Consider the following 13,753-nt stretch of genomic DNA (forward strand, 5'->3'; position numbering starts at 1 on the left):
GTAGGGAAAATGGCACGATAACTTTGAAATAAAGGGAAAAAAAGTTAGATCTAAAGGGAAGAATCTACATTGGATTTTAATGCTTTCATTCAATAAACACATAAGAGTCTTTCTTTTCCAACAAATTATTATTTTGAAAGCACTAATGAAAACTTGGGTTCATGACAGGAACGAAAGATGCCGCAGCAAGACCGTGCCCATCAACTCTCGTTCACGGAGGAGGAGAAGATGCAATATTGCATAACACTAGAAAATTGCGCCTACAACCAACTCAAATTTCGAACTATCCATAACATAGAGGGTGTGGTGGCAAAGGAGGAAACAACCAAGAGATTTGTCAAGCAGTGCAACCTCACAAGTACCTTGAGAAGTTTGCACAAGAGCCTGACCACCTGACCACACGAAGTGTGTGGAGTTCCTCTGGATGTACAACCCAGACGAGGAGTGCGGCACCGTGACGGTGGGAAGGAGAGAAAAGGCCAAGCAGGTGCAGGTAGACTTAAACCCAGCCTTGGTGGAGAAGGCATTGGGGTTGGAGCCGAAGGTAGAGAAAAAGCATAAGAGAGATGTTTATGCCATGCTTAAGATGAAGAGGGAAGAAGTGCTGACCAATGACGACATTAGCATCCAGGACATTCCTGATGCGTAAGCCCATCTACAAGCAAAGCTAGTGCATGCGCTCTTTTCCAGCCAGCGCTACAACTCCTTGATGCATTGAATCAACGTGCCTGTGTTGGAGAATGTGGTAGCTCGCACCTTGGATGAAGATGACTAGAATGGCTATGTACGTAAGACCATTGACTAGGGAGCAAAAGCACTAGCTTTGGGCAGTAAACCAGCAGGTGGGGATTTCCCAACGTCCAAGACCATAGAAAGAAAGAAGGCCTCATCCAAAGCCTTATTCATTGGCTATGGAAGCATTTTGACTACCCTCATTCAGGAGGCGGTAAAACAAGCTCAGGATCCAGAGGAAGGAGAAGGAGAAACACCCGAGACATCGCCCCCTCACCAAGACAAAGAGGTATCCAGTGACAGAACTGAGAGTGAAAAAGAAGGGGAAGAACAGAAGGAACAGATGAGCAAGAAGACAACAAAGAAACCTGTTAAAAACACAACACAAAAGAAGAAGCATGATGAATGTTGAAAAAAAGAGAAAGAGGATTTAGAGAGGGCAAAGAGGAAATCCCTCAAGGAGGCCGAAGAGAGGGAGAAGAAGAAAAAATAGGAAGCAGATAGATTGGAAGAAGAGTCTAGGAAAACAGAGAAAGAGAGGGAGAGAAGAGCTGTTGAAGAAGAGGAGGAACCAAGAAGGAAAGAGGAGGAAGACTTGGTCAAAGCTACATGCCAATCAATCGAACAGTAGAGGAAGAGTTGAATGCAAAAACCGATTAGATAAAAAAGCTTATGGCTGAGTTTTCTACCAGGGATGAGGAAAGAAAGCAAGAGTTAGAGCAGCAGAAAGAGATCGAAACCATGATCGACAAGCTAGACAATGAAAGAAAGAACAAGAAACCATGAGCAAAGAGCTAAAGGACCAAGAGCAGAAACTCGTATCCTTGGTCCCAAGGCAGGGTGAGAGCATGGAAGAGATGAAGAAGAGAGCCGAGGAATGGGCAAGGAAAAATAAAAGAAGGGTGAAGACACTTGCACGGCACCTGGCTCTGGTAGAGAAAGAGAAGATCCTTGCAGAGAGAAAAGCAGAAGCTGCCCAGGTAGCCTTTAATACCTAGCAAAAGGCCTTCCTAGATACACTGATGGACACCACCTACTCGGAAGGAGAGTCATTGGAGGTGGTTAAGAAGAAACTCAGTATCGCACGCAAAGCTCTGCACGCAGGGTTGTAGATGCCACCCCAAGCTACGGAGGTTAAGTTGAGCCCGGATGATCAATGAAAGTACATGTTACTGGCCGGCCTAACCCCCAGGAAATTGATGCAATAGGGAAGAGGGAAGACAACAAGGAGACCGGCAACGGGATGAAGCTGAACTTCAATTTGATATGGGAAGGTTTAGAGAAGAGGTGATCTCACAGCCCCCCTCGCCGCATTCCCAAGAGCAACAACCGGTCGACACATTTGTGGAAAGACAAGCCCCGCTTAGGGAAAGAAGTAAAAAATTAGTAGAAAAAATGAGAAAGTAGCTAAGGTCCAATCCAGTTGTGCAGCCGTTCGTGCCCCTCCCACCATGCCCTGATGACATTCCCGCAGGATTCCACATAGAATTGGTAGTTTGGGAGCGACATGAAAGAGAGAAAGAGTAATTCACTTTCATGTTTCTCGTGCCCAACAGCCTACAGAGGTCTTAAAACTCAAGGTGATGGAGGGAGGTGATTGGGATTGGTAGCCAACTAGGACAAAAGTGGCTGGAAGAAAGAGAGAAGAACCCCACTCTTTGGGGAACTGAAGAAGTAAATAAAGTGTTTGAAGTGCCACATTCCATGCAAGGTTATAACTGCCATTCCCTATGGAGGAGGCAAGTGTGTGACATCAGCATGCTCGCCTGGATGGCTTTTTGCAACACCCTGCTCTACGAGAGGAATAACCCCACGTTTATGGCGTACCCTCATAGGGTAGGAGTGGATTTTGATGCCACCCTCTACGGGTGATATGATTTTCCCATTATCTACAACTCTAATGTTGTCTCTTTTGAACACGCCCTCATTTTCAACTCGAAAAGCTTGAACGACTCCATGACTCGCTTCCTGGCCGACTTCTCCTCTTGCCCTGATCCAGCTTTCATAACTACATGTAATTATCTTAGGCTTCTTAAATTATTACTTAAGCAAGACCCGACTCCACAAGAACATGGCCTGCCTACCCTCTTTTTTGATCCTAATGCCATCGACAACTGTGCCATGGTGTGCGTGATGATGAGGGCTAGCCTCCTCTCTTCTTTTTGCCTAGCTTTCCTAGAAGACATGAATGACAGCCAGTTCACCAGATGTAATCATCCCTTCCTCTCCACCACTTCACTCCACGTTCGCATGAATCTTAAAGGATACATGCAGAGTTGGGAATTTTTGAGCAAATCCATTCGATCCCCTTCTCCACCTAATTCAGATGATGAGAACTAGGCACTGATTATCATCCTTACTAGTATAATATTTATTTTAAAAAAGAAAAAATAAGCAAAAGAAGAAAAAGAAAAGCATGAAAGGAAAAACAAGAAGAACATCACACAAAGACATGGAAAAAATGACTCACTTGAAGAAGCTCTTAGCACCACATAAAACACGATCACTGCACCTAGGGGTCCTCAAGTTAGGTGTGCCTGGTGGCTTCAATCAGTCGGCTCCGGTCCTAACCCCCTAGCTCGTTTGATCCCCCACTTCACGCTTAGGGCCCATCAAGGGCAGGACATACCTAGGGAGGTAACACTCGCCTATGGTTAGACCTGTCATCCTAAGCTACTTGCAACGTACCTCCCTTTGCACGAATGGGGTCCTCAAGTGTGGGATGTCACCCAGGCTTTCCTATGGTTAGATCCACCTCCCCATTCCACTAGCAGAGCACGATGCACCATACAATAAGGTAGACACTCCCCTTAGGCAGCGCACCGCACCTTCCCCTTTCAAGCATTACAAAAGGCAACAAACCACCAACTTCATAGGCCCCCATCATCCACTTGGCATCCAATTGGCTTCTCTGACAAACATCATTACCAAGCTTCCACAAGCACCCGAGTCTACATGTGGCCCTACCCTCACTCAAACAATTTGCCAACTGCCTACCATTTTTCAACATCAGCCAAAAGTGCCATGGGACTTGTACCCATCTCGGAGGGGGGTAATGTTGACCCCAAGTCGAGATCGCAGAGAAAGATGGCGGAGAAATGAAGGAAAAAGCGGATAAAAGATGGAAAAAGAGCAAAGACATGCATGCGACCTCTAAAGCTAAGCTGGGGCAAAAAGCACAATTTTAAATGAAAGGCGCCTTAAAAAGCTCTAAAAACTCTTGTAAAAGAGCGTCAGGCTCCCTCCTATGCCAATTGTAAAATATTAGATGGGTGTAGGCTAGAGGCATAAGGCTAGAAGAGGGAAATAGAGAAAGGACCTTGCCACAACAACCGGTCATGTAAAAAAGGGATGGGTGCCCATGGGATTTTAGGGCTTGTATATAAAGTTCAAAAAGTGAATGGAAGCTCATTCTTTTGGTGTGTGGCTAACAAGATTTCTCTTCTTCTTCTCTTGTTCTCTTCTCCTTGCTTGTGTGTGCTCTTGAGAAAGGGGGTGTGAAAGTGTGAGGGAGTGAGTGTGTGGGAGTGAGGGATCAAGAGGGTGAAGCTCTTCACCATCTCCTCTTTTATTCTTCTCTTCTCTTCTTTTCTCTTTTCTCGCGCACGTGGCTATGGTGGATGGAGCTTGGAGATGGAGAAGGCTTGAGGATGCTTGAGCTAGCATCTAGGATCATGGAGCTACCGGCATGTGTGAGAGAGGAGGCAACTCATTTCGGCATCAAGGTAAGCTCACTACACTCGTAGGATCGATGGCGCGTCGGCTAGGTGGGAGATAGTCATTAGAGCTTGCTTGAGACACTTGAAACAATAAGTAGTCTGTGGGTCTTGGCGGTTGAGCGTGAGCTTCCTCTACAACAATAGAGAAGCTCCCCCTTTAGTTGGTCCTTGCAATAGCTTCCATCAATTGGAGTTATAGATTCATATGATTACTATTCAAATTGATGGCATTTCAACCTCATTTTAGTCCACTCTCTTTCTCTACCCTTCTAGCCCCACACCCAATCATTGTCTAATTTAATCCTAGCAACTGTAAGCACCTAGTTATTACAAAACATTTCATTGCCAAGAGCTTCCACTCTTCGAGAGTGGGTAAACCTCAAGACACCTTAGCAAAATCCAAGATAACACTAGTTAGGCAAAAGATAGTACCACAATGTATGACTAAATACTAGATGGGGAATTTTACCCCTCCAAGCTAGAAGACATTATTGATGCACTAGCTAAGGGAAATAGTCTAGGATTGTATGGGCTACCCAATGAGTTCTTTGAAATTCCTTAGCCAATTCCTCCTAAAAGTGTTGAGAGAATCATTGAGATATGGGCCCCTACCTCATGTCATTTAATATAAAAGTGGCTAAGCTAATTCATAAGAGGGATGAAAAAGAATATCTAATGAATTGGAGAGCTATCACTTGCTTGAACTTTTCCTACAAACTAAAGAATTATTACTTGCTTGACCTTTTCTTACAAAGTCTTTACTAAGAATATACCAATAAAACTTTTTGCCACCTAACACATGGGTTAGAAGAGAACAGAAACGGGTTTATCATAGGCAAGTACATCTTGGACTCAATTATTGGATTGTGGAAAAGAGTAATATATGGACCAAAATCCAATTTGGATTAAAAAAAAGACTTTGATAAAGCCTATGATAAGTTAGGATGGACATTTTACTACAATCCTTGTATGACATGGGATCAACAAGAAGTTCATCAAGTAATGGTTAGCACTATTTTTGGAAATGCTTCAATGAGGATAGTACTTAATTTGGAGAGATGTGACCAACTTATTCACTCTAAGAAGATATTTTAGACAAGGATGTACCCTAGCCCTTTACTATTTGTAATAGTCGCAAGTACCGTAGGTTGACTAGTAGAAGCTAAAATTGACAAAGGAAACATAAAAGGGAAACTTCCCACCAAAAAGGACATGATTTTCAACTAGTTTACAAATGATACCAATGGAATTGTAAACAATGACCCAATTCCAATGTAGTCTTTTGAAGCTATTAGTAGGTTTTGTAGAGCTTGAGGTTCAACACATCAACCCTTCCAAAACAAGGATGAAGTCTCTTATTGGCAATCCACTGACTAGAGATTGACTCTAAAGAAATAGAAGTAGGCATTTAGACTACTAGGAATCCCAATGGGGTTTGCGATCACCCTCAAACTGGTTGCTAGAAAAAATTAAGAAAGAACTAGGCTATTCGGGTTGCAAGTTGAACATGATTGGGAGAAATTTAATACTCAAGTATGTCATCATCCCTTCCACTATGTGTTTTTTGGCTTATTAGAAACCTTCTAGGGCAAGTATAAAAAACAATTAGAAAGTATAGCCAAAAACTTCATATGGAGTAGTGGTTTTGGATAAATTTAAGATTCCCAAGGTTCTTGGGCTATCTACACTACCTCTAAACAAGTGATAGGACAAGGGTTGCCCAACATTCAAGTTTTTGCTCATAAGTTGGTTGCTAGTGGATAGCGACGGAGGTGCAAATTTGTATAAGCCTTCTTCAAGAAGCACCTAAATACCTCAAAGTGGAAGGTTTTCCTAAATGGAAAATCCTTACCCCCTGATAATAATTATTGGCCTTGATACTATTGGGGATTTTATTTTTGCGGGCTTTCATTTTCATTCTTTTCTAATCAATCCCTTTTTTTCGAGCTTTTTCGTGCAATATATCCATTATGCATATAAATATCTCTTTGCAGCATATCCCACATGGAAATATCTCATGTCATGTGTGGTTTGCATGTATACATTCATAGCAGGATTACTAATTCATAGTCATACTACCTGTGGGCATAAAGTGACACAAAAAGAAAATAGAAATTATTCACTCTTACTTAAGGAATATGACACGTTGCATTTACATGAACATGCATCAAGAAAACAAAACCAACAGAAAACTAGTAAAATATATGTGTCAAATAGTCGCAAGGTACACTCTCCTAAAAACAAATCAAAGATCCCAATGCATGTAATCTCTTAGACAAAATCGGGCATAGTCACATGACGAAGTGTATAATAAACATATAAAAGTAGTAACAAAATGAAATGTCTAGAGTCTCTAAAAAAAAAATACACACACTCTCTCTCAGCATGGTACCGGTCCACACACTATGGTGGACAAACACTCCCCATAGAGCACATCATCTATTTCTAGACACATGCAATGTCTCATCTCCTCTGCACTGGCCCATGCCAAACCACCACACCCTGCAAACACATCCAAAGCATAGTCGTAGCGCTTCGTAAATGTAGCCAATAACCACCTAACCATATCACCAATCAAGATATAGAATCTTTGCGGCCATGCAAGTAGAAACAATGAAAATACCATACAAGGTAACCTGAGAGCAAAAACATGCAAGACTACTTATCGATAGAAAAGATGAGACCTCTCTGCTCCGCCTCTGACAATGACACCATCAACGGGACGATTGGGAGGCTCCCACCCTCGATGTTCTGTCATCGACTTACAAGACAATTTACAAGCATTTAAAGCCTAATGCAAGTGCTGCGTAAGTGAAATATGCTCGTAAGGGTGAACATGTGTGTGCAGGAAAAAATGCGAAGGAAAGCACGCTTAATACACTAAAGCAAAATGCAAAGGAAAGAATGCTTAACACACAATTCTGAACACGAAGCATATGTGAACTAAAGCTAAATACACCAAAAAGAAAATGAGTGCATAAGCCCACCTATCGTCCACGCAGACGCGAACGATTGGGGGGCTTCAATGTCAAGGATTTGTGCTGAAAAAATGGGCTACACGACGCCACGCATCAACGAAATGACTCCACAAAGGGAGAGAAATGACTCCACAAAATGACGAACACGAGGCGCATTATGCACGTTTTTGCATTTTGAATCAGAGAGACGTACGTCAACAAGGGCGAGCTGATGGGGCGAGAGCTGTGAGCTGATGGGGCGGGAGCTGCGGGGCGTTCCTCAAGGGCAGAGCCATGGGTGGAGGAGGGTCCAGGCTGCAGGTCTACGGAGGAGGGACGCGGGTCGAAAAACACGTGAGAGAGAGAGAGTGTGTGTGTGTGGGGGAGAGAGTGTGTGTGTGTGTGTTGCGAGAGAGAGAAAGGGAGAGAAGGGAGAGAGAGAGTTAGTGTCTAAGTCTTTTTGCCTTGGTATATATATATATATATATATATATATATAGAGAGAGAGAGAGAGAGAGAGAGAGAGAGAGAGAGAGAGAGAGAGACTAATAAGCTAGTTAGTCTCTCTCTCATAAGTTAGTTAGTCTCTGATTGGTTAGTAATCTATTAGAGTCTATTACTAAGTTTATTAGTATGTTGGCAGGAGGTTTGTAGGGATAAAAATAGTTGGATATATAGTTCGACACGTAGTTAGCCGTTAAATAATTAGGTAATTAATACAACATAAATAAATCTTAAAAAATTAATTTAATCTAATTTACAACATTATTTTGAAAAACTCATAAATAAGAACTCTTAATTATGAGTGCATAGTTGGTTATTTAGTTAGATATACAGTCAAAAATGTAGTTGGACGTTGAAAAATTCACAAATAAAAACCTCGCGAAGACAGAGAATGAGAGAATGATAGAGGGCAATAAAGGTGAAGGATGGTGGGTGATTGAGTCGTAAATTTTGCTTTTAATTTCTGATGATTATGCTTATTTATTATTGCTCTTAAATGTCGATGAATGACTGTGGCTCTTAAATTTTGATGAGTGTGCATATTCATTATTTAGTTATCTCTGCTTGTAGTGACGGTTGATATAGCTTTGAGGTTATTCTAACCCTCTTGTAACTTCCTCCATGCCTCCCTTTTTCCTCTACACAGTCATCCGACGGTGAACTGTTGCCTTCTCTTCATCAAATACACACTGTGAGCTCTATTCAGAGTTTTCTTCTCTTCATCAAATACTAACCCACCAGAGGGCACAACATGTCGAGTTTTGCTATTTTGACATGGAGACTAGCTAGTGATTGCTTAGAGCACAGGATTTCATTAAGAAATGGAGAGGTTCTTTTGAGTGAGTACTACCTACAGAATCTATTGCCTCCAACACAAAAATTCCAGGGGTTGCAAGCCATCATAGAGAATGATGGTGGAGCAAACAACGTCACCATGTCTCCAAGATGGGATCATCAAGGGCATGCGCACTATCTGATTAATAGTACATTATCAGCCACCTACTCTATCATGCACTCAAATGACTATGTGTACATCTCTAATAGTATTGAGTCAATAGAAGATGAGATTGACAACTACATTGATTGTACTCCTGGTTGTAGCAAATCAACTCCAGTGTGTCTTGACATACCCTCAGATAACAAGAAGGATGTTGATGAAGTAACAATTTCAATAGGTGCATGCAATGATGGAGGGATTCATAAGGATCTACATGACACAAATGTCGAGGAGGAGCTATGTGTGGGCAGCCAAAGCGAGGACTTATCTTCCTATGATAACTCCATTTTAGCCTTCATTGAGGAGAAAGCTAGAACAGGTAGATTGAAAAAATTACTAGTGCTTCGTGGACCTCCACGAAGGGTGGATGAGCTCCCAATCGAGTATAATGGTACAATTGCTTTTGAGCTTCCAGCCACACATAGCAAGAAACGAATGATGGGTATGGAACATAAATATGATGGTCACCTGTGGTCGCGAACCTCACAAACAAATATGGAAATTGAGTGCACTGTGCGCTTGAGCTATTGTCTTGGAAGTCTTCAATGTCTCAGGATCACTTGTCCTTACTACATAACCAAGGGAAAATACAATGATGTTTTTTTCCATGGTCACTTGGATAGAATCGTGAGCATGGGTTATCCTGCAAGTGAGGGAAACTCCAAGATAACATGTCACTATTGTCAAAATGTTGCTACTTGTGCAGCCATTTGCAAATGCATGATCTATTATGTGTTGCCACTAGATCCTACAATGACACGTTTGGTGATCCATGTTGGGGAGCATGCTCACAGTGTTCAACAAGGCACAAAGAGGGCAACCCTTGACAAGGTGCGGAGGCTTGTGAGCACGGTCCTAAAGATCGAAAAGGGAGGCCCATGAAAAATACAGATGCTGGTCGCTCGGCAGATGTTGTTTGAATCTTTAACAAGAGAAGACGAGTTGGAGGCGACTGAGGTGGACCTTAATCATTTTCTAGAAGAAATGATGCCACTTGTGCAGAATAAAGGGTAAGCTTGTGCATTATTATTTTCTGCTTACAATGTATGTCCTGCATTTGAAATAACTATCTAATAAATACATAGGTTCAAAGGCATTGTTTCATAAGAGAGAGCCAAACAAGGTCAGGTGGTTGGTGATGGGTATGACAACATACTTCTTTTGCAAAAATATTGTGTCTTCCCATCTTTCCATGGAAGTAGATTTTCGGGACAAGGTGATGCCAAGGAGAAGTGCTAGTTGTTTAAAATGTCCACCAAGGGACCGGCATCAAGGGTGGACTTAGTGAATTTTATGAGGCAAACAGGGACTGGAGATTTACGACATGCATGGGTGCACTTTGATCATACCCATAGGATTGATGGGTGGGAAACTATGTCTTGTTCAGTTTATGATCACGGGTATGTGGCAACATAATTAAAGCTTGTATTGAAATTAAATTGTTGTTAATGAACACTATACTAATGTATCAATCATGAACTAGCATGAGAGCATTACAGGTAATTGCAATATGTGAATTTAAAGAGGAGGACGAAGAGTCTCAAATCTTGTTTTGGAGAAATTTGAATTCTGTCATGGTTCAATGTGGCCATGATCCACCTGACTTTGCTGGATTTATGTCCGATGAGGCAAGTGCGAATTGGATGGCAATAAGGGCTGTGTATAATGGAGGACCTCATAACATAATGGAAGGGAGGGAGCGCTCTTGTCTTTTTCATTGGGAGCAAAGTTTGCAAAAGCATACCAAGAAATTAGTCACTGTGGATAAACAAATGCATCACATTGAATTGTGTGAAGCATGGAGGCTAGCAATGACAACTCAACTAGCCTCACTTCAGGCCTCTGCTATCCAAGATTGGTGGGCATGAAATGTAAACAAGGAACACATCAAGTCTTTGGATAGGTGGTTGAAATGGTGGGAGCAAAGAATTGCCCACTGGGGAGGAATTGAATCTCATGTAAGTGTGTCATTTTTTCCAGCTCATTAAGATTTGTTGCACAATGTAGCAATGGGGAGAGCTACTAATTCTATTTTTGGATTTGACTCCGTAGGCTAACAAAAGTCCTTGGGAACATTCTCAAATTTCAAGCATAAACTTATTAGAAAGTGTCCATGCTAGTTGGTTAGCAAGTGAGGGTGGAAAACGAAAGATATCACTTTATGATGCATGTGTTAGTGATTTTTTGAATGCATATATTCAATGTGCAAAGAGGTTGGGCTATATCACAAGGAGGTTTATTGGATCTGGGCCTTCTATGGAGTCTTTATTGGCTAGTGCTAGCAAAAGGGAATACCCAAATCCCACCTCTATTGCACGTGCGTTGCAAGGTGTTGTAGCTGGAAGTCCTTTGTACGAGGAGCCTATAATGCAAGGTGATAGGGAGACTGTCAAAGAAAAAAGAAGGGAGGTGGAGCAATTGTAAGTTCTCATAGACTGGGGTACGTGATGGAGTCAAGGCAAAGGAAAATCAGGGGCAGGCCGCGGAGTATACAGTTTGACGATGGAAAGATGGAAGAGATATATATCCAGGAGGATGAGGAGATACTGATCAAGCCCTTTGCAAGTAGAGTAAGTGCACCAAATGTGGGAACATCAACCCACATAGAAGAGGTAGAAGTGGCACAGGAGGAGTGGGCTTTACGAAGGACACCACCTAACTGTGTGAGAAAGTGTTTTGGTATGGAGGGTAGAAAGAATTGCAGCAGCAAATTACAGAGTCGGCAAGTGGGGTTAGTCATGCCATGCTTTTGGTCTGAGAGAGCCTATAGGAACAAGGCCATTGCACAATGGATATGGTTCTATAATTATGATGTCAAGCATACAAACGCTGTGCAGAAACAAGTGATAGCATCACCAATTGTTCCATCTTTGTGGCCAATTGATATAGGAACAAATATATTGAAGGAAGAGTGTAGTAGACTAAGACAAGCTGGTTTCAAGTTTGCCTGCTTTACAGCACCACCAAGGAACGAGAAGAGCAAACCTCCTATTTCTACAGAATGTGGTTCAAGCGGGAGAAGACACAAGTGAAGACATGGAATTTCTAAAGATGCACAAAAGAGAATAGAGGCAGTTGGTTGCGTGGTTGTGACATTCTTGGAGGAGGTAGTGCAACTTGAGAGACAACATTCAGTATTTCTAGTCTTGACAGAGAGTTATTATGATGTGCACATCAAAGAAGAGCCTAGGTGCACTTGTCTTGATTTTCAAAAAAGAGAATCTACCCAAAAGGCATTTCTTGCTTGCAAACATATATATTATGTGTACATGCACATACTTGGCCTTCAACCCAAGGAGCACATGGTCATACATCAACTTGCACTAACTCCCACTGACCTTGCCTTTGTGTTAGGGCAAACACGTAAGATATGCCTTGTTATGTACGAAGCCCAAAGTAAGCATGGCTCATTCATTGTTCTTGCCAACTCATCATCATGCACTTCATTAGGGTGTGACATGTCCTTTTTGTTACATGAAGATCAAGGCGTAACAATCTTGGAACCTTTCTAGATATTGTACTCCTTTTGGATAATGCACAACTTTGGAATGTTATTATTTGTTGTGATTATTCAGCACCATTGCTCCCTTTACTGTGAATGGTTTAGTATTCTCCTTGGGAGCTCCCAAATGATGATGCATGCATGATGCGCAATATATGTTTATGTTAAAGAAGAGCAGTAGTGCGTGACATGTCGTTTGTAGAAAGCATCCAAGGTTGTTTCAAAAATCTCTAAAAATCAATTTCAATTGCAAAAGCACGAAATCAAAAGCTCGCAAAAATAACACACTCGATACTATTAAAGCAAAAGAATGCTCAACCTTGTCTAAAGGCTTGTGGGTGTAAAAACTACATGGTGCAAGGTGTTGAATCCGAGCAAGAAATAAAGAGTACACAGAATAAGAGGAGAATAAAAATATATTTAACTCCAAACAAGTTGGTATAAAGATGGCTCTATCCACTTGTGTGCTTCCACTTTGAAGCTTAGATCTAGAATTTAAATAGATGATATGTGGAGAGCTTAAGGCTATAGCTAGAACTTTGAATAGGTGAGAAACATATAATAATGGTCTCCCTTTTATAGCTCAGAAAGACAATTAATTCATCTTGTTTAACCTACCACTTTATGAACTTTCTATAATTGACCAAAGATTATTCCCTTTAGTGAGATATGTTAGCGATGTTGCCCCCAAATGCCCATTAGGGGGACCATAGCCCCCTTGATAGCCACCCAACACATTTTTGTGGCCCTTGAATCCCAAAATAGGGGCCCCTTTGATAACCCCCACACTTGATGAAGTGTGCCCCAAGTTGTTGTTAGCTTGCATGTGTTAGTCATGTCAGCATGTCATCTGCTGGTTGTGAGTTCATGTTAGAATTTGATGGAGACATAGGAGCTTTGGCAGTTTAGGTGCATTTTCTTTATTTGTTGGTTTCCTAGGCCTGTGTGCATTCACAGGCTAGTTACTACTTTCCACAGTCTGCCTATACTCCCCGGACATTGTCTTTGTCATCTAGGATTTTTTCAACAGACATCCCCTATTTTTTCTAGCATTTCTTTCTATGTGACCAACGTTTATTGCTAGTCGGCCATCATTTGTTACCTTCACTGATGCATATTAGCCAAATTTGGGCATTTATGACTATTTATATCCAGCCCTCCACTTGGTAGACACGCGTACTCTTCAGTCTTTAGAATTTCCCTTTACAAGTGCACACTATGACACTCAGATTCTCTATGCTTGTTGGTGCTACCATCATCATCAGCTTGATTTATTGCCCTCACTGATGCTTTGGGATGCATGTAGGGACTAATTAGTCCATCATCATTGTTGCAACATTCT

The 13,753-nt window shown here is 41.8% G+C and overlaps 1 pseudogene; it reads left to right on the forward strand.

Annotated features, from left to right (window-relative positions):
• The first annotated feature begins 1,514 nt into the window (after positions 1-1,514).
• Positions 1,515-11,941, forward strand: LOC148026342 (uncharacterized; annotated as a pseudogene).
• Positions 11,942-13,753: the final 1,812 nt, after the last annotated feature.

The sequence above is a fragment of the Lygodium microphyllum genome, chromosome 13, assembly GCF_053477565.2.
Source record: "Lygodium microphyllum isolate KBCC chromosome 13, Lygodium_microphyllum_v1.1.10, whole genome shotgun sequence".
NCBI lineage: Eukaryota > Viridiplantae > Streptophyta > Polypodiopsida > Schizaeales > Lygodiaceae > Lygodium > Lygodium microphyllum.